Below are 21,216 nucleotides of genomic sequence, written 5' to 3'. Positions count from 1 at the left end.
ACTGAGGGGGAATCCAGTGGCAGAACAGAGAGGGATGGCAGGGATCTCTTTGCCAGTGCTGAGGCAGGAATCTCTTGCTTTGCCCGTGTGTGGATCTGGGCACAGTTCTGGCAGTGCTGGGGTGAGGAGGAGCGCTGGCTGGTGGAGCTTGTAGTGGCTGTGGAGAGGAACCCTCCTCACAGTTACAGGACAGAAAGGAGTACTTTTGTCACAGGCCAGGAAAGGAGTAAACACCTCTCCCCTTATCATACCACCTTAGAAGACCTGAAAATTTACAGGTCCCTACAAGTATCTCTGAAAACAGCTGTACAAACCTCTGAAGCTTGGGACAGTACACTCTCCACATTGGAAGGAGACTCTTACCTTAACAAAGAGTTTAAAACTCAAGTAATTGGGGGATCATGAGCAAGCAGCGCAAAAAGAGTCAGACTATATTATCTTACTTTGGTGAAAAAGAAGATCAAAATATACAACCAGAAGAAGACAACAAAGTCAAAGCTCCTACATCCAAAGCCTCCAAGAAAAATATGAATCAGTCCCAGGCCTTGGAAGAGCTCAAAAGGGATCTTGAGAAGCAAGTAAGGGAAGTAGAGGAAAAACTAAGAATGATGCAAGAAAATCATGAAAAACAAGTCAATAGCTTGGTAAAGGAGACCCAAAAAATACTGAAGAAAATAACACCTTAAAAAATAGCCTAACCCAAATGGCTAAAGAGGTCCAAAAAGCCAATGAGGAGAAAAATGCCCTAAAAAGAAAATTGGCCAAATGGAAAAGGAAGTCCAAAAGATTACTGAAGAAAATACTTCCTTAAAAATTAGAATAGAGCAATTGGAAGACAGTGACTTTATGAGAAATCAAGACACTGTAAAACAAATCCAAAAGAATGAAAAATTAGAAAACAATGTAACATATCTCATTGGAAAATCAACTGACCTGGAAAATAAATCCAGGAGAGAGAATTTAAAAATTATTGGACTATCTGAAAACCATGATCAAAAAAAGAGCCTAGACATCATCTTTCAAGAAATTATCAAGGAAAACTGCCCTGATATAGTAGAACCAGAGGGCAAAATAGAAATTGAAAGAATCCACAGATCTCCTCCTGAAAGAGATCCCCAAAGGAAAACTCCTAGGAATATTATAGCCAAATTCCAGAGTTCCCAGGTCAAGGAGAAAATATTACAAGCTGCCAGAAGGAAACAATTCAAGTACTGTGGAAACACAATCAGGATAACACAAGATTTAGCAGCTTCTACATTGAAGGACCACAGGGCATGGAATATAATATTCAGGAGGGCAAAGGAGATAGGATTACAACCAAGTATCACCTACTTCAGGGGGAAAAATGGTCATTCAGTGAAACAGAGGACTTTCAAGCATTTCTGATAAAAAGACCAGAGCTGAATAGAAAATTTGACTTTCAAATACAGGACTCAAGTGGAACATGAAGAGGTAAACAGGAAAGAGAAATCATAAGAGACTTATTAAGATTGAACTGTTTACATTCCTGCATGGAAAGATGATATTTATAACTCATGAGACCTTTGTCAGTATTAGGGTAGTTGGAGGAAAAAAATTATATGTGTGTATATGTAGATAGATAGATAGAGGGCATAGGGTGAGTTGAAGATTAAGGGGTCATATCTGGAGAATAAAATTAAGGGATGAGAGAGGATTATACTCAGAGAAGAAGAAAGGGAGAGGTAGAATGGGGTAAATTATCTCACAAAAAAAAAACAGAAAAGAAAAGTCTCTTACAGTGGAGGGGAAACAGGGGAAGGTGAGAGGGAATGAGGAATCTTATTCTCATAGGATTTGGCTTAAGGAGGGAATAACATACACATTCAATTGGGTATGGAAATCTGTCTTACCCTACAGGAAAATAGGGGGAGAAGGGGACAAGAGAGCAGGGGGATGATAGAGAGGAGGGCAGATTGGGAAAGGGGTAATCAGAAGCAAATACTTCTGAGGAGGGACAGGGTCAAAAGAAAGAATAGAATAAATGGGAGGGCAGGATAGGATTAAGGGAAATAGAGTTAGTTTTTCACAACATGTCTACTATGGAAGTGTTTTGTATAACTGCACATGTACAACCTATATTGAGTTGCTTGCCTTTTCAATGAGGGTGGGTGGGGAGGGAGGAAGAGAGAAAATTTGAAACCTAAAGTTTTAAAAACATATGTTTAAAAAAAATGTTTTCACATGCTACTGGGAAATAAGAAATACAGGAAATGGGGTACAGAAGTCTATCCTGCCCTACAGGAAAAGAAGGGGAAGGGGATAAGAGAAGGGAGAGAGATAGAAGAGAGGACAGACTAGGGGAAGGGGTATTCAGAATGCATGCCATCTTGGGGTGGGGGGAGGGGGGAGATGGGGTGAAAATTTGGAACTCAAAAACTTGTGGAAGTGAATGTTGAAAACTAAAAATAAATAAATTTATATTAAAAAAAAAAGTCCAAGGTCCCCCACTGCATCTTGGGCCATCCTTAGGCATCCCGATCTGTATCTAGCCACTGGACCCAGATAGCTCTGGAGGAGAAAGTGAGGTTGGTGACTTTGCACAGCCCTCCTTCCCTTAAATGCAGTTCACTTCCTTGTCATGCCATCATCCTCCTGAAGTCATGGTCCTCTTCTAGAATGAAGGACAAACAACAAGAGGGCAACACCATCCTCTCAGTCCCTCAGGCTTACAGTTTAGGAGTCATCCTGTATTTTGGATCATCTTTCACCACCACCCTGCCCTTTTCTAAGCAGTTGCCAGCGTTTGCCAATTTCACCTTTGTATTATGTCTCAAATATATCCCCTTCTCTTCTCTGACACTGAAACTGCTTTATAGTAGGCTTTCATCACCTCATACCTTGATTACTTTGGTAGCCTACTGATGGGTCTGCCTGCCTCAAGTCTCTCCACTACAATTCATCCTCCATTCAGTCATTAAAGTGATAGGTTGGATCAACCCCTTAATTCAATAAACTCTAATGGTTTCCTTTTGCCTCTAGGACCAAATATGAAATGCTTTGTTTGGCATTTGATACCTTTCATAACTTACCCCTCCCCCAACTTGCCAATCTTCTGGAAGGTCATTCTGCCCCCCCAACTTTTATCCAGTGACACTGGCATCTTGGATGTTCCATAAACAAAATATTCCATCTCTCTGCTCCAGACATTCTCTGTGGCTATCCACCATTCCTGGAACGTTCTCCCTCCTCCATTCCAACTACTGACCTCCCTGGCTTCTTTTTTTAAGTTCCAACTCAAATTCTATCTTCTACGGGAAGCCTTTCCCAATTTCTCTTAATTCCAGTGCCTTTTCTCTGTTGATTATTTCCTATTGGTTTATAGCATTTTTTTTCCTGGTATATATTTGTTTACATGTTGTGTCTTCCGTTAGATCGTAAGCTTTTTGAGGGCAGGGACTGTCTTTTGCTTCCTTTTGTGTCCTCGGCACAGAGTCTTGTGCATAGTTAGTGCTTCATAAATATCAGTCAATTGAATATTTATGTTAAAAAGATGTGTTTTAATTTTTTCTACCAAGTTACAGTTTCTGAGTAATTTCTTAAATTTAATCTCCAAGTAGAACATTGAATGTAAGCTACTATAGGGCAATGACAGTTTTTGCCTTTTTGGTTTTTGTGTTTGTATCCCCAGAACTTAGCAGATTACCTTGTTTAGTAGGCATTTAATAAAAATCTTATTGAACTGAATCCTACCCACTTTCTTCTCTTCTCCATAGAACACATTATTCAAGATTTGGTCTTTCCACTCTACTGGACATGCCCAGACAGTATTTTTCATCCAATTTGTTTTTTTCCTATATGGATTATTAAGCCTACCTTTTTTTAAATAATCATGGTTTTCATGGAATAGGCCATGAAATGTTCAGGTGCATTTTGTAATCAGCATCACCCACAAACAAGAGTATCTAGAGAAACTCATAGTCTATAGAACTATATTGTTTTCATTTGGATCTTATTTAGGACATCCTCCATGACATTGATCTTTAATGAACATATATCCCTCTGTTTACGACATTAATGATCTGAGGGTTGTATAAGAGAAGTATTGATGATTGTATTTGATAAGGAATAAATGGGATTTAAATGCTATTTCCTAACAATAAAATATAAACACATTGGAATCTTGTATTCTCTGTATCTGTTATTTAATTGTGATTATAAATGTGTAGATTATTATGGAAAATCATTATAGTCCCTAGCCCAAGGTTTTTGTCAGAATTAAATGAACTAAAGTATGTAGAGGGCTGGACAAACCTTAAAGTGTTATAAAAACGCCATATATTATTATAATTATTATTATGGTTATTATATTAGCCATTTTTAATACTCTCCCTTGAACATTTCACTACAATATGTAAACTTTTAAAGCCTCATTGTTGGTAGAGGAGCACAGCTTATACTCACATCAGTGCTACTCAAAGCACATCTTAATATGTATATATATAGGCATAGAGGTTTAAGGGGGCTAGAACCCCAAAATCACAAGAAGCAGGCCCTGTCTGAAAGAATTCAACCCAAATCTTTTTTCAGCCAGAGAAAAAGTTTATTAGATAAATCATACAGGCCAGACTCTTAAGGAATCTGAAAATTAGTGATGCCCATAAGGACCACTGGGCATAAGGAAGTCTCAGTGTTTAAATGGGGGCCAGGGTGGATCTTATATACACTCAAGTAATTTTGGGTGACCAGAGGAGGGGCTGGGAAGAGAATCTGGGTGACTGGGATGGGAGCTTAGGGAGAATTCTGATTGGAATGTCTGGGAGATTGAATAGACAATGGCAATAGATAATGAAGGGAACTAGAAGGAAGAGGTTTGAATGTGGTCTGGATAAGATCAAAGGTGGAACTAGAGTTTTCAAAGGGAAATTGGGAAAGTCTGTAAGGAAAAGCCTTTGAGTGGAATATAGCCTCAGGTAGCTGTTTGAGACCAGAGTGAGGTCAAAAAAAAGTTTAAGGGTTTTCTGGGGCCATAGACAAATGGGAGCCAGAATCTTTTTGGTGCAAGGGGCAAAGGTCTTAGCCCATACTCCATCAGTATATATACATACATACATACATACATACATATATATATTTGTTTGTTTGTTTTTTGGTGAGGTAATCGGGATTAAATAACCTTTCTAAGGTCACACACCTAGACCTCTGTCTCCCTTAATCCACCCTTCTCTTATCAACTCCTTTTCTCTAAACCCCTTCTTCTATTTTTCCCTTGAAGAGGATAGATTTCTATACTCAACTGACTATGTAGATATACATAGAGATTCCTCCCTCTTAAGTCAAATTTGAACTCAGGTCCTCTTGACTTCAAGGCCAGAGCTCTATCCACTGCACCACCTAGCTGCATCCACACCTAATTTTTTATCCATCTACCTTATCTCTTTTTCTTTTTAAAAACTTATTTGTTTTAAACTTTTAATAAATGTTTTTGAATTCCAAATTTTCTCTTTCCCCCAAATCCTGACAAGCAAATTACGTATGTGAAATCATGCAAAACATATTTTCATGTTAACTATGTTGAAAAAAAGCAAAAAAAATAAAGTGAAAAAATTATATTTCAAAAAAAAATCATTATGAAAATCTGCCTGTTCCCTTCTTATATTTTCATTTCAGGGATGTGACATACATTATCATAAAGTTAAGTAGGTGTATGAGTTAGCAGTATTTGATTTTCCTGTGCTTTTTTTTTTTAGAAATTACCAGTCATGATTTTTTTTCCCCTGTTCTTTTTTATGTCTTGTCTTCTATGAGCTTTCTCATAAAACAACCTCTCAATTCTTTCAAGTTTGCATTATTTCCGGTATATCTTTCTTGGTATGTCCTTGGTCTTGTCCATTTGTTCTTCCTGATTTTATCTTTCTAACTGTAGTTTTGACTTCTTCACATAGTGCATCAAAGACTGAGATGTTCAGATTCAAATGTGGTAGTTCCTCATCTCACTTTCACTCATAAAAATAAATCATTATAGAAACATCAGAAATTTGTTTCATTTTTATTTATTTGTTTTGTTCTGAAGCCATTTTCATGTATGAATTTTCATGGGATGAGGTGACTCAGTTGGATCTCAGATTAGGTTTCTGTCAACTTCATTTCATTACCACTGCTTTTTGATTTTTTTTTTATGACACTCATAATCTTTTATACTTCTTCTATAGGGTTTTACAAAATAATTTGTTTTCTAAGTCATTGTTGCCATTGGCTGCCTTGTCTCTCAGCCTGTCAAAGAATTTCATGTTTGCTGGCTAAATTTCTGGACTTGTTTACTTTCTTCATTGTGGTGATAGGTTAACATCAATGAGGTTTTGCTGGTAATTTTGGTCAGTCAAGGTCTTTTTAAAAGACTGAAGTTTAACTGGTGTCAGCATTTACTCTCAATTTTTTGCAAGTTTTAGAATCTGATTGATGAATACACTCAGATACTTTAAGATATGCAACTTTTTGAAGGTAAAACACTATTAGCAATGCCTTTTTAGCTCCTGCAGAAATTGCATGACAACTGATGAGCTATATGAGTACCTCTTTGGAGACTTGTGCTTTGATGCCCTACTTTTATGGTTTATTTCTGGAAAACTTCCTCACTGAACTCTATGTACTTTCAAGTTTTTTTTTTAAATTCTGCACGTTATTTACCTCTGAAATAAAATGAGAAGCTTGATGTCTTTATGTTATAGTGGCTATCATTGCAAAGGTAACTCTGGCTCCTATATAATATAGTCCACACTAACTCTAATTTAAGTATATTATGTATTTGCAGTAATTGATAACTTATGTGTGTTTTTTGAAGTATGAAGTCAGGCTGAGAGGTATGTTCTCTACTGTTAGAAAAGGAGTTAGTTTGGTTGGCCAGTATGGGAATTAGTAATAAACAGATTTATATAAATGGCAACTGGAGAAAGGGATACTATAGAATTCTAAGATTCATAGAATCTCAATTTGAAGAAATTGCAGAGATTTTCTAGTTTAAACCATAATTGACCAGGAATCTCTTTTGTAACATACTAAAGTAGTCACTCAATCTTCATTTGAAGATCTTAAATGATGAGGGATGTACCACTTACAGATACAACACATTTCACTTTCAGACAGTTCTTGTTGTTAGGAAATTTTTCCTTACTTCATTATTTTAATAATCAAAGGGATCTTTGATGTAATTAATATGGGCATTTCATATTATTCTTTGTCCTCATTGTAATGTCTTAAAGTCTCTAGTACCATCAAATCAACTTTCTTCTCTCATAGTAGATGACCTCACTTCTTACTTTTCTGAGGAGATAAAGGACAACTGTTATGAGCACCTTCATCGGTAGTCTAGTAAAAAGAAAATTATATTTGGAGTCAAGAAACCTGGTTCCACATCCTGGATTCACCATTTACTACTTTTGTGATCTTGGAAAATTCACTTTAGCTTATCTAGGCCTTAGTTTCTCCACCTATAAAATAAGGAATAAACAACTTCTAAGATCTCTTCTAGTTCTAAATCTATGATCATATGATCTCCCTTAATCTATAACTAAAGACCTTCATATATACATATATATATATGTGTGTTTGTGTGTATACACACACATATATGTACGTGTGTATATGTGTGTGTATACATATATATGTACATATATATGTATATATATCCTCCTCTCCCTACCTTTAGCCCACTCCTTGTCAAGAATAAATCCTAGAATTGTGCTCTTGATTTTATCCCCATCCTTCTTCTCTCACAGTTTGCACCACTGATCATTCTCTCTCTCTCTCTACTTTACTTTCCCCCTATACATTGAACCCTTTCCCAGCATCAATAAATATACAAAAATATAAAATGTAAAATTTTCAACTGAGCACAATCTGGATCCAGACAATACTTTAAGACTATAATGCAGCCAAATTAGATTGCCAGCCCTTTGTGAATGTGCACAAGCTATATCCTATGCCTGTAATGTACAGTCCCCTCACCTCTATCTATCAGAATACTTTCTTTCCTTTAAGATCCAGATGCCACATCTTAGGCAAAGACCTCCTGAAATTATGACATATTGTACTTGTCTCTGTACATGTTGTAGCGTACTCACAGAATATAAGCTATATAAAGATACAGATTCTTTCTTTTTTTTTTTTAATATCACCCTCTCTGGTGCCTTTCATACAGTGAGCACTTAATCAATTGATATTTGTTGAGTTGAACTGAATTGAATGAATGAATTAGCTTTGGTAGTTCCAGCTCCTAGAAAGTTCTCAGAGATATGACTAAGGGCAACTACTTAGAATACTTCTTACCGAGGAACAAAACAAGTGGAATTTTATAATATAATAATATATAAAATAATATAAATATATTTACATGTAATTAAATTAACAGAATATAATACATATAGTTTTGTAAGATTTTACTTTCTATATGTACATATCCTAATGCCAGAAAAATCTGCTTTCCCAGATGTACTCTTTATTTTTAATAAGTCAAGTTGTATATGTTAAGGGAATTTCATAATATAATCACATATATATATTTGCATGTAATTAATATAAAATATAATGCAAAATAATTTTATAAGATTTTACTTTATAAATGTACATATCTTAACGTCATAAAAATCTGCTCTCCCAGGTTATACCTCTTATTTTTAATAAGCCAAGTCACATGTGTTTATAAGGAAGGTTCATAGTCCCTAGTGGAGGGAAATGTATGAGACAAAATTTTCAATTCCAGGGAATTTGATTTTTACATTTTTCTTAGGGTTCACTACCACAGGTTAGCCATGGTCTTCCTTTTACAAAATAGAATCTGAATTGTGATTAGCCATCATTCAAATTCTATCATCTGAAACAAAAAGATAATGAATCATTTTCCACATGATAGATATATTCTGGTTATTTGAAGGCAGCTCCCATGTCTACCTTAGTTTCCAATTCTCTTATCTCACATTTTATATAGATTCTATGTACGTTATTTTGTTTTGTTTTTTAAAAAAATGTATTTTCTATCTTTCTCCCCCCCACCATGAAAACAAACAAAAAAGGAAAAACTCTGTAAGAAATATACATGGTCAAGCAAAACAAATGTCCACATTGGCCATGTCTAAAACTAACATCCTACATCTTGTGTCCATCACCTCTCTGGAAGGAGGTGAATATGTCATTATCAGTGTTCTGAAATTGCCATTGGTCATTGATTTTTCTGAGTTCTTAAATATTTCAAAGCCATCTTATTTTACAATTTTGTTGTGATTGCATAACTTGTTTTCCTGGTTCTGCTCTCCTCATTCTTCATCAGTTCATATAAGTTTTCTCAGGTTTCTCTGAAACTATCTCTTAATGGCACAAGAGTATTTCAGTTCATTCATATATTATGGGGGTTTTTTTCAGGCCATTTTCCAGTTGAGGGGAACTCTCTTAATTTCCATTTTAGACACAAGTAAAAGAATGGCAGTAAATATTTATGTATATATGGGCCTTTTCCCCCTTTAAAAAAAATCTGTTTGTGGTGGGTCAGTTTCCTATTCTGCTAAATAAACATGCCCCTAATTTCTGCACCTGATTATACCTACCTTCCCAATTGAAAGAGACTCCTTCTCTACTCTTTTTGGATGCTATAGTTACTTAGTATTAATTCTGTTAACAAATTTGAGTTAAGAAGTGTATTAACATTTTAAACACATATCCAAGAATTTATTTGTTAGTTATGGCAGATATCTTACCTAAATTTTATATTCTGTCCCCAATTTTAATCCCACTTTATCTCACTGCAACAGTTTTACTCTTGCCCTGTGTATGATTTTCACAAGGCTATACCATCACCTAGTTATTAAATAATCCAACTAACTGAAGTTACTAATTGTTCCTTTATTGGGCATATTTGGATTTTGATAAGGGATTCTTGAAGCTTATATCCAGAGGAGTGCTGGCAAATGTTTAATAAGAACTGACAAAGAAAAAATGTACCTAGAACACACATTTAAATTTAATCATCATTATTGAATCATTTTCTCCATCATTTTCTTAAATCTAGAAATTAACAAATCAAGTTTTGAGTCGTTTGCTGATTTTTGAGGTGTTAATCCTTGCAATGAAAATTTAACAATCAGCTCTTCTGAGTCAGTTGAGCTGGCTCCTACACAGTCCTATTTATAATATTTTGATAATCCTATGACTCTTCAAGAAAGACAATAATGAAGTTCTCATGGTGGAATAACAGTCACTGAGACTGATGTTTTCAGACATATTTCCTATATCTCTTCAAATCACAGGACAGAGATCTGCCTGCATGGATGTCTCACTGGATATTTGTGTACCTTACTTCAAATACCTAATTGATTTACATAAGACCAGGTGAATGGCAGACATACCACTCTGGATTGTGATTCTATCAGGTTTAATGAGCAAAGCAGAATAAGAGACAACTACTTAATGATTAAGAAATCTTTTCAAAGGACCAGGTTTGTCAATTGCCTCTCAACCGGGTCTAGGCTATAGATAGAACCTGAAGATAGAGGCTGCTATGCTTTTTCTAAGATGCAACAATTGTGGTGTTATTCAACACCAAGGTGATGGTAGCTGGAAGGAATCAAAAACCCATAACACTTTAAAATCTGTAGAGATATTTAATGTTAGAGTTTAACAGGGCACCAAAAGGTATAGGGAAAAATCACTTAAAGTCAGGGAGATTCTTTAAAAATAAGGTGGAGAGAGGCAGTTAGGTGGCTCAGTGGGTAGAGCACTGGGCCTCAAGTCAGGAGGACCTGAGTTCAGATCTGGCCTCGGATCAAACACTAGACACTTGCTAGCTGTGTGACCCAGGGCAAGTCACTTAACCCCAATTGCCCCCAAAAAAAAATCCAAAAAAAATAAGGTGAAGAAATTTAAGTTTAAAATGAAATTATTATAATTAAACTTATCAAATGATTCCTGTATAGTTTTACTATGATTATTCCATCCAAAAACAAAATTAGGTTACTTATGTTATTACTAAGAAATAACAGTGAATTTCAGTGTACAGATCATTAAGATATATATATACGTATGTGTGTGTATGTATATATGTATGTGTATGTGTGTCTTTAAGGACAGCATCATCCTATCTCACCTAGGCTGGAAATGCAGCAGAGAGTGGGTCAGTTTCAATTCAGATCAGTACAGAATCTCTGACCTCCATGTTTTCCCTCCTTAGTCAGCCTTAAGACTCTCAACCCCACTTCTCCCTCACTTTTCATCACCCCCACCCAGGGCTTACCATATTGGTACCAGACTTAGAGCAGACACCTAATCAGTTTTAATATATATATTTATTTTTATTTTTATTTTTAGGCAGTTGGGGTTAAGTGACTTGCCCAGGGTCACACGGCTAGAAAATGTCAAGTGTTTGGTCTGAGGCCGGATCTGAACTCAGGTCCTCCTGACTCTAGGGCTGGTGCTCTATTTACTGTGCCACTTAGCTGCCCCCATCAGTTTCAATATTGAACTCCGCAACTCAAGAAATCCACTAAGCCTTAGCCTCCCCAAAAGTGGGAATGTTTTACCACAGCCATAGCTCACCTGGGTCATAATATTCAAAGATGTAAGGATCCACTTTTCTCTTCCTTTCATATTTCTGTGAATAGAGACTCTTGAAGTAAGCTATTCCCTTCTCAACCCATTTAGTTAGAGAAACTAAATCCACTTGGTATATTGTAAAGGTTCTTTTTAAAAAAATTTTATTTAATACAAAGAGAACCATAGATTTTTGTCAACTTTGTCTTCATAATATCAAGATACTTTTATTTATGGCATTGAAGAGGACAAACATTATCCACATTTTACACATGGTAAAGCTGAAGTATGGAAAATTAATAAATACCAAGGAAGAAAGTCAAAAGATTGTAGAATCAGTACTAGTTCTGAGGACATTCATTTTTCCACTAGTCCAGAACTGCAGCATTGTGCATTTCTTCCTCATGAGATCACAGAATTATAGAAATTAGAATTACAAGGTACCCCTAGGATCATATATAGTTCAATGTCCTTAGATAAATCTCTTAAATGTCTATATCCCTTTAGCAATAGGCTTTTATTAGTAGTAACTATCTACCTAAATACTATCTGGGTAGTTCCCTTTCTATCTAATTAGCCTAGGTAACCAATATTGGGTAGAGTCCTAACTGAAAAATAGACTAACACCCATTTGGTTGGCCTTATGCACTGAGGGAATCATTGGAAGAGTTTCTACCCAAAATAGTTTTCTCATTTGAGAAAGGGATGAGGCCTAATCAACCTCACATTCCAAATGCCAGTGAGGAAAGCTCTAGGTAGTTTGGAAAGCTCAGTGTAGACCAGGTTTTTGTTCCAGATGGAAGCCAATTTTGTTTGTTTTTGCTCTTTCTTTTGCTCGTGGGTTGAGAAAGGCCTTCTCTATAAGGCTAAGCAAGCAGAAATATTTTGTAAACTTTGAAATGCTTATTTTGTTGAATCTGTAAAACTTTGTACTTGGAGATAATTGTGATTTTCCTCAGTACATGGGAAATTATATATGATCACGTAAAACTGACTATTTTGAGACTTTACTGCATGGTCCTGGGGAATCATTGCTTATGCTTCTCCAGAGATGACTGAGAACTATTCTGAATTTGGGACAAGGACCATGATAAGAATAAGAGATGGATATTTGAAGAAATGTTTATCTATAGAATCCAAAAGAGCAATGTACTACTAATATATAGTGGCCCTGGACAATCTGGCATCCGGTACTTAACAATGAATTTCCTAAATTTCGTATATTGATAATTGATCTACTATCTTCTGAATAGTATGTGAATTGAGTTTCTCTCTCTCTCTCTCTCTCTCTCTTTCTCTTCCTTTATAGCAGATTAAGACAAGATAGTAACTCTGTGAGTTGTAGACCATAGTCAGGGCAATCATGTTTAAATGACACCCATTATGTGACATAAGTAGAGACATGTTTTGTTTTATTGCAATGTTTTTAAAAATACATTTTGTTCATAACTTCTGTTTTTATATTGCCCCAAATTCCCCCTGAATCTCTCCCCCTCCTGCATCCTACAGAGTTATCTCATATAACAAATAACTTTAAAGAAAAAAAAAAGAAAATGAGGAAGAAGAGAAAAAATAATCAGCAACACTGATCAATACATCAAAAAATCTGAAAATATATTCAATATTCCACCCATAAAAACCTCCTCAGTTTGTAAAAGAGTGGGGTGAAGGGGAAAAGTATCTTCTCATAAGAGATATGATTTTTATTAATGTTCCAGCCAATGTGCCTATTTTAAAGAGTATCCCATTTCATTTTTTTAAAATATAACTTCTAGGTATGTGTTAAACATTGTTGATGTTCATTTGAGTTTTTTTTAATGTGTCTTTAAAAGCTTTTATTGGCTGCCTCTCCCCGCCCCCCCATTGTATAGAGAACAACAAATCAACAAATCACATGAAAGGCATTCCTTAAAACTCTTCGATTATATAAAAAGTCAAAACAAAGAATGTTAGTGCTGGAAGGGACTTTAACTGTGTTCCTCATTTTCTAGCTGGGTAATCTGATGAGTTGCCTAAGGTCACGTGACTAAAAAGGAGAGGAAATAGTACTTAAAACCATATCTTCTCTCATCAACTCTGCCTTGGCTTCTACCACATCATACTTGTGGTAAAATCATTCAAAAATTAAAACAGGCTTCTCCTTCCTGGATTTCTCTTCCTCTTCCTCCTCTTTTAATTATAGATAAGTATATTCCCTCAACATACTGCCTAATTTATAGACAGCTAGATAGAAATGTATACATACATATGCACATATTTAGGACACATTAATTCTTTAGTTGTATTTATAATATATTTGTATATCTCTTCAAGTCCTAGGTAAAATCCCACCTTCTAAAAGAAGCTTTTCCTGATCCCCAATATATCTTGTTTATACAGAGTTGTTTGCATGTTGTCTCCACTGTTAGTCTGAGTTCTTTCCCTGAGAACATGGACTGTCTCTTGCCTCCTTTTTTTCTTTTTCTTGCTTTTTGGTGAGGCGATTGGGGTTAAGTAACTTGCCCAGGGTCACACGGCTAGTAAGTGTTAAGTATCTGAGGCTGGATTTGAACTCAAGTCCTCCTGACTCCAAGGCCAGACCTCTATCCACTGCCCCACCTAGTTTCCTCTCCTGCCTCTTTTTGTATCCTCAGTAATTAACATAATGCCTGCCACATAGTAGATACTTAATATATGTTGTTGACTGACTCACTTTAAGAATCTAGTTTTATAGTTTCATTGGCACAGGGAACAATCAGTGTTCCCTGGCCTCCATGTTGCATATGTATATTATCGGTGCTAACAAATACTGTATATGATGCAAAATTAGTGAGGTGAGGGATTAGAACAAACTAGTAACAGACTTGGAATTCTGATTTTCAAAGATAGATTCATTACAAAGCTACATTTTCCCTAATTTAGGCATGTCTGAGTATACACATGTGCATTGATACATTTGGATCAAGGTCCACAGCTGTAAGAAGTCTACTGTCCCTGGCTCACACAAAATTTTATTAGACTCCTTAAAATTGACTTTTGGGAGAAGATTCTGGGAAGATGGAAGAATAAGTCAGAAAATCCCAAGCTCTCCAGATTTTCCCCACAAATGACATAAAATAGTGCCCCAGGGAAAACATAGAGCAGTAAAAAAAAATAAATAAGTAAGAGTAGGGGCAGAACAGTGGTCCTCCTGGGACATTCAGAGAAGACGTGAAGAAAAATGCCAGGACAATATTTGGTCCCTGTAAAAATATCTCCAGCCTAGATCTGCTTAAATACCAAGCAGCAAGCCTTGCCAGTCTGCCTCAGCCCCAGCAATAGGAACTCTTATCCCTGGAACAGTAAGGGGAGTTGGGAAAGATCAAGGGAACCTCTTGATACAATAATGGAAGAAATAATTAAAGAAAATTTCCCTGAAGCATTAGAACAAGAGGTGACAGTAGAAATAGAAAAAAACACTGATCACCACCTGAAAGAGATCCTACAAGGAAAACACAGAGGAATATCATAGTCAAATTCTGCAACCCCCAACTCAAGGATAAAATATTACAAACAACAAGAAAAAAAACCAAATTAAATATGGCAGTGCCACAATTAGAATCACACAAGACCTAGCAGCAATAACACTAAAAGACCACAGGTCTTGGAACACTATATATTGAAAAGCAAAAGAGCTGGGGTTCTGGCTGAAAATATCATACCAAATAAAGCTAAGCACAATACTGAATAATAATAATAAAAAATAACATTTAATGAACTGTCAGACTTTCAGGATTTTGTTTTTTTAAAAAAACTGAACTTAATAGTTAATTTGACATATAAGAGCTAAGAGAAATATAAAGGACATATTGAAGACTAATTACCAAGGACTCAATAAAATAGACTGCTTACCTTTTGTGTATGTAAAATGTAAACAATATGTCTAAGATGGTTATTAGTAATTGGGTAGTTTGTAAGAAAGCTTGGGATAGACCTGAATATGATATAATTTTAAAAAGGAAACCACTTAGGAGCAGCTAAAAAGAGTAGTTATTTTATACAAATGAGGTATGAGAAGGAAGAACAGACACAGAAGAATTAGATGGGGGAGGAGTACTTATAGTTCTGGAAACCTACTTTTATCAGAAATGAGTTCAAAAGGGAACAATATATATCTAGAAGAGTGTAAAAATCTTCTAAATCTAGAAAGAAATAAAATGCTAAGGGGATAGGGAGGGGGGAGAGGATAAGGAAAGGATCTTTAGAGGGGAGGATAAGGGAATGGGTTAAAGGTGGGTATAGAAGGGTGTTTAGATTAATGGGAATGGGAGGGTAATGGAGGGATCCTTGGAGTGGGGATATGTTAGGTAATAGGAGGTCCAGCTAAGAGATATAAATAAAGTAGAGGAGTCAGGAGGTGTAGGAAATAAGACACATACAAACATAAAAGAAAGATCAGGACTAGAATTTGTTAGGGAGAAAGGAGCAAGTGTAGTAATCATCATCTCAGACAAAGTTAAGGCTAAAATAGATTCAATCAAAAGAGAAAAATAGGCAAACTATACTATGTGTCAGCTATATTTGTCAACATTGTTTTGGACTATTTAAAACAACTACACAGTATACTGAGGAAATATTACTGTGGTATAGGAAATGACAAGTTGGCGGACATGGAAAAATATAGGGAAGACATGGTATTATAAAAGAAGAGGTTATACACTGTCAGAGAAACAGAGGATAAATAAGTATAGTATGGTCTTACATAAATGCATATGGATGTATATATCTATATATGACTATGATTATCCATATCTAAGTATATATAGTATGTACTATAAGTAAGTATATGTATATATGGGTATATGTGTATATGTGTATATATGTGTATATGTATATTTTTGTGTGTATATGGCTATCTGTGTGTATATATGTATGTATATGTGTATGTGTGTGTATCTGCACATAATTGCAGCCTTCAAGGGGAGGGGAGGGGGAAAAAGAACAAAATAAAAAGTGCATAACAGAGAACAGAAGAAAACTTAACAAGGAAATAAAGAAAAGATAGACAGCTCTCAATGCAATGCATATTATTTATTATATAGGTTGTCTGGAAATGTAAATTTATTGCTATATATTTTGAATCCTTTTTCACATTCTGTTGTGCACATAGCAATATTTTTTCTTTTTTTTCTTTTGTATTATTTTAATTTTAGTATTTAAGTCTGTTTCTTTTTTCTTATTTTATATTTAAGTTAAAAAAATTACAAATAAAAAAAACCCTGACTTTCAGTGTGGGATTAGATTAATATGTAGGAGAAGGCCATGTTCATAAACTGGTGGAGACTTGCCCTAGTTTCTATAGAAACTTTGTTCAGTATCATTAACATGCTAACATTAGCTGCAGGAGCTGAATTTATCATTATTCCTTAAAACAGCCCATGGTGGTTGGTTTATCTCCTGGGCAATTTGTAATCCAGGAGAGATTTTTTGTTTATTTTTTTATTTCAATCCATGATCATATTCCCTTGCTTTCCATCTCTTTCTTTTGAGCTATTCTATCAACCTACACACACACACACACACACACACACACACACACACACACACATGATTTTTAAAAGCTCAGCCTAATTCCTTAAAGGCAATAATGTTTCTAGTAAGCAGTATTTTAAAAGGCTATCTTTGTTCTAACAGTTGAATATTATTTTCTACCAATTAAGGTCAAATTAGCATTACTATTAAGAGAGTGACAAAGCCAATAAAAATAACAATCTATGATATTAATATAGGAGTTTGAAGTTTGCAAAGCATTTTATGTAATATCTCATTTGAACCTTACAACAGCTCTATGAATAAGGTGCAGTAGGTATAATTATCTTTTTACCAATGAGGAAACAGGCTCAAGGAGACTTGTTCATGGTTACATATTTGACCTCAGGTCTTACTGAAACCCAAGGTCCACTGGCTAGAACATGCCACCAAGTATTTGATAAGAAATTAGAAGGAGAAGGAGGAGGGTAAATCATAGAGAACTCCAGTTTTCAAGGATATGATAATCACAAAACTTCCTCTGTCTTATACACAGATGCATAATGTAAGTTAGTCAATAAGTAAACATTTATTAAGCACCTCCTATGTGTCAGGAATTGTGCCAAGGACTGGGGATCCAAAGAAAGGCAAGTCCCTGTTCTCCAAAAGCTCACATTCTAATGGGAGAGACAAGATGCAAATAACTGTGTACAGACAAGATATAGACAGGATATATTGGAGACAACCAACAGAGAGAAGGCAATAGCATGAAACGGGGATCAAGAAATAAAGGGTTTTGTTAGAAGGTAGGATTTTAATCAGACTTGAAAGAAGTCAGGAGGGAGAGAATTCTAGGCCTGGAGAGCAGGCAGTAAAAATTCTAGGACTCAGGACATGGAGTGCCCTTTACGAAGAACAGTAAGAAAGCCAGTGTCTCTTGAGTACGTGAAGATGAGTAAGATGTAAAATGACTGAAAAGTATGATGGCCCTGGGTTATAAAGGGCTTTGAATGCCAATAATAATATTCTTTTATAATTCATATTTTTCATTAGCTGATGAATGCATGGATGAAAAACAAGCCCAGGGAAAATGACATGATACAATTTCTTCGGAAAAATTTATTTCCTCAGATCTCTAGACATACTCAAAAGTGACTTTCTTCAGGCAAATCACCCTTTGTAGGTGAATGTTTTGCTATGTTGGCCCAAGAATTTCCCATCAGCTTTATTCTGCTATATCTGACCTCAACTTGTCACCATTTGTCTTCTTAGGATATTAGATCAATCACCAACAATTAGAACTTACTTGGTCTTAGTAGAATGTCCTTGAAGGTTGACCACTGCAGTCTTTTGGGCAATTGTGTTTTTCTTCATTTTTTTTTTCTTCAAGGCAGTTGGGGTTAAGTGACTTGCCCAAGGTCACACAGCTAGTGTTATGTGTCTGAGGCCAGATTTGAACTCAGGTCCTCCTGCCTCCAGGGCTGGTGCCCTATCCACTGCGCCAACTAGTTGCCCCAATTATGTTTTTCTTGAACCAATATATCAGTCCTTGGTTTACCTGATAATGTTCTTAGAAAGTTCACTAAGACTGATCAACATAAATAGCTTCTAGGTGGCAGCTAGGCGGCACAGTGGATAGAGCACCAGCCCTGGAGTCAGGAGAATCTGAGTTCAAATCCTACCTCAGACACAAAATGCTTCCTATCTATGTGACTGTGGGCAAGTCACTTAACCCCAATTGCCTCACTAAAAAAAAAGAACAAAAAACCAAAACACATAAATAGCTTCTAAACATACATTGATACCAACTCAACTAAGAAGCTATGATAACATTATTCTATTGATACAAATCAAATATAACTTGCTATTGCCATTTCTTGACTGATCCATTAATAGAAAATCAATTTTAATTTATCCTCATAGTTTCTTTCAGCCTACATTAACAATTAGTAATTCACTTACCTCATTTTAGACTACACAGAACCAGTATCAAATGCAAAATAGTAATTGAGAACAACTGACTAACTTAAAGCCAATAATCTATGTTGAAGGTGAGGGCAAAGGGAGGAAGTTCATGTTCTATAATCATGGTAAACAAGTATGTGAATGGCAAAGCTCATAGAGTGAGAGGCAGCATGGTTTAATGGAATGGCATTCATCGGTCAGTTAATCAACAAGGCTTTATCAAGCATTTGTTATATTCCAGGCATTCTTTGAGGTTTTGTGGTTATAAAGAAAAAAATGAAACTGTTCCCATCCTCAAGAAGCTTATATTATATTGATGGAAATGACATGTATTTAAAGAAGTAAAGTAAACACAAATTATAAAGAAAGTAAATAAAAGATAATTTGGGAGGGGGGCACTAGGACTTGGAGGGTTCCGCAAAGTCATCACAAAGGAGGTAGCATTTGAACAGCATGTAGGAATCTAAGGATTCTAGGAGCTGGAAGTGAGGAGGTACCGGGATGGGGACCCTGCAGCCTTGAGGCCACATGTGGCCTTCTAGGTCCTTGGGGGTGGCCTTTTGACAGTCCAAGTTTTACAGAACAGATCCTTTTATTAAGGGGATTTGTTCTGTGAAGTTTGAATTCAAACTTGGATCAAGGCCATAGGTTCCCCACTCCTGAAATAAGCAATAGGGGACAGCTGGTGCAAAGATATGTAGGCAGAAGATGTATCAGCAAGCACTTCAATCTGCTTAAAACATAAAAAGGAGTAATGTGTAATAATAGTATAAATATAGGCTGAAAACAGATTTCAAAGTGCTTCAAATGACAAATAAAAAAAGCTTGTGTTTTATCCAGGAGGCAATTGTCAGATACTGTAGCTTTCTTGAGCAGGAGAGTGATGTAATCAAACCTGTGCTTTAGGAAAATCATAATTTTATAAGACCTGGGTTCTAATCCTGTTTCTATCATATACTGTGTGACTTTGTATCACTTTCTTACTCTGAGACTCAATTTCCTTATCTTTAACATGGCAGGCTTTCATTAGATTGGCTCTAATTTCCCTTCCAATTCAAACTTCCTTTTGAAACAATGCAGTTTCTCTTGTTTGTTTTATGTTGTTCCTCCTAAAGATCATGATCAAAGAAATGCAGTAACATTTTCACACATAGGTGTCCATAGTTGCACTGATAACTCTCTGCTGTAGTCTTCTATTGTACTTAAGAGCAAATATAGTACAACATGGTGACTATAAGTAATTTTAAGATGAGAGGTTAAAATTTTTGAAAATATGTTCACAGACCAGAAATAGAAATTTAGAAATAAAATATTCTTGTAAATTTAAAGCATGGAAAAATAATTAGTGTCACAAAATACATAAAATATAACTCTTAGTACTAAGAACTGACAAGTGACTACACCTCTGCAGACCTCAATTTCTTTATAAAATGGAGCTATCAAGAACCTGAGTGTCACACAGAATGCAACTTGAAAACACTAATCCCTAGCTAGGAAAGTTTGTTTTTTCTTTTGTGATTTCTGCTGAGTCCAGATATTTATCAGATTGTAAGTTTCATTTTTAGCTGGAGCATCTAGATGGCATAATGAATAATAAAACCTTCAGCCTGGTCAAGAAAACCTGAGTTGAAATCTGGCCTGAGACATTTACTAGCTGTATGAGCCTGGGCAAGTCATTTAATCTCTCTTTGTCTCAGTTTCTTCACTGTAAAATGGAGATAATGATAGCACCTACCTCCCAGGGTTGTTATGAAGATTAAATGAGGTAACAAATGTAAAGTGCTTAGCACAGTGCCTGGCATGTAATAAGCACTCATTTTAGTTGTTATTATTATTATGACTAATAATGGCCCTTTCCAAGTCTAGCGTGAGGCCTTGCACACAGGACATGCTCAAACAGTATTTGTTGAACTGAATTGTAATACTCCAGAGAGGGTGAAAGATCTGCCTATTTGCATTGATATCTGAAAACAATAAACAAGATGCCAATAAGCTTGACTTCAAATCAGCTTAAAGTGCAATAATATATTCACATACATCTTTTGCTGAAACCCAAAGCAACTGTCATTCATATTATTTCATTTCAACTTTTGGAACTATAGAGCAAAGTTCTTCTATTTATAATGTGTAGATTTGAAAACAAAGCAAAGGAGACTATAGAGATGTTGACCCAATAAAGTGTTTCATTTGTAAACAGAGTATTTTAAATAGAAAAATGCAGCTGTGGACCAA

This window comes from Phascolarctos cinereus, unplaced genomic scaffold, assembly GCF_003287225.1.
Source record: "Phascolarctos cinereus isolate Bilbo 61053 unplaced genomic scaffold, phaCin_HiC Scaffold_1;HRSCAF=81, whole genome shotgun sequence".
Lineage (NCBI taxonomy): Eukaryota > Metazoa > Chordata > Mammalia > Diprotodontia > Phascolarctidae > Phascolarctos > Phascolarctos cinereus.
This window is presented reverse-complemented; position numbering follows the sequence as displayed.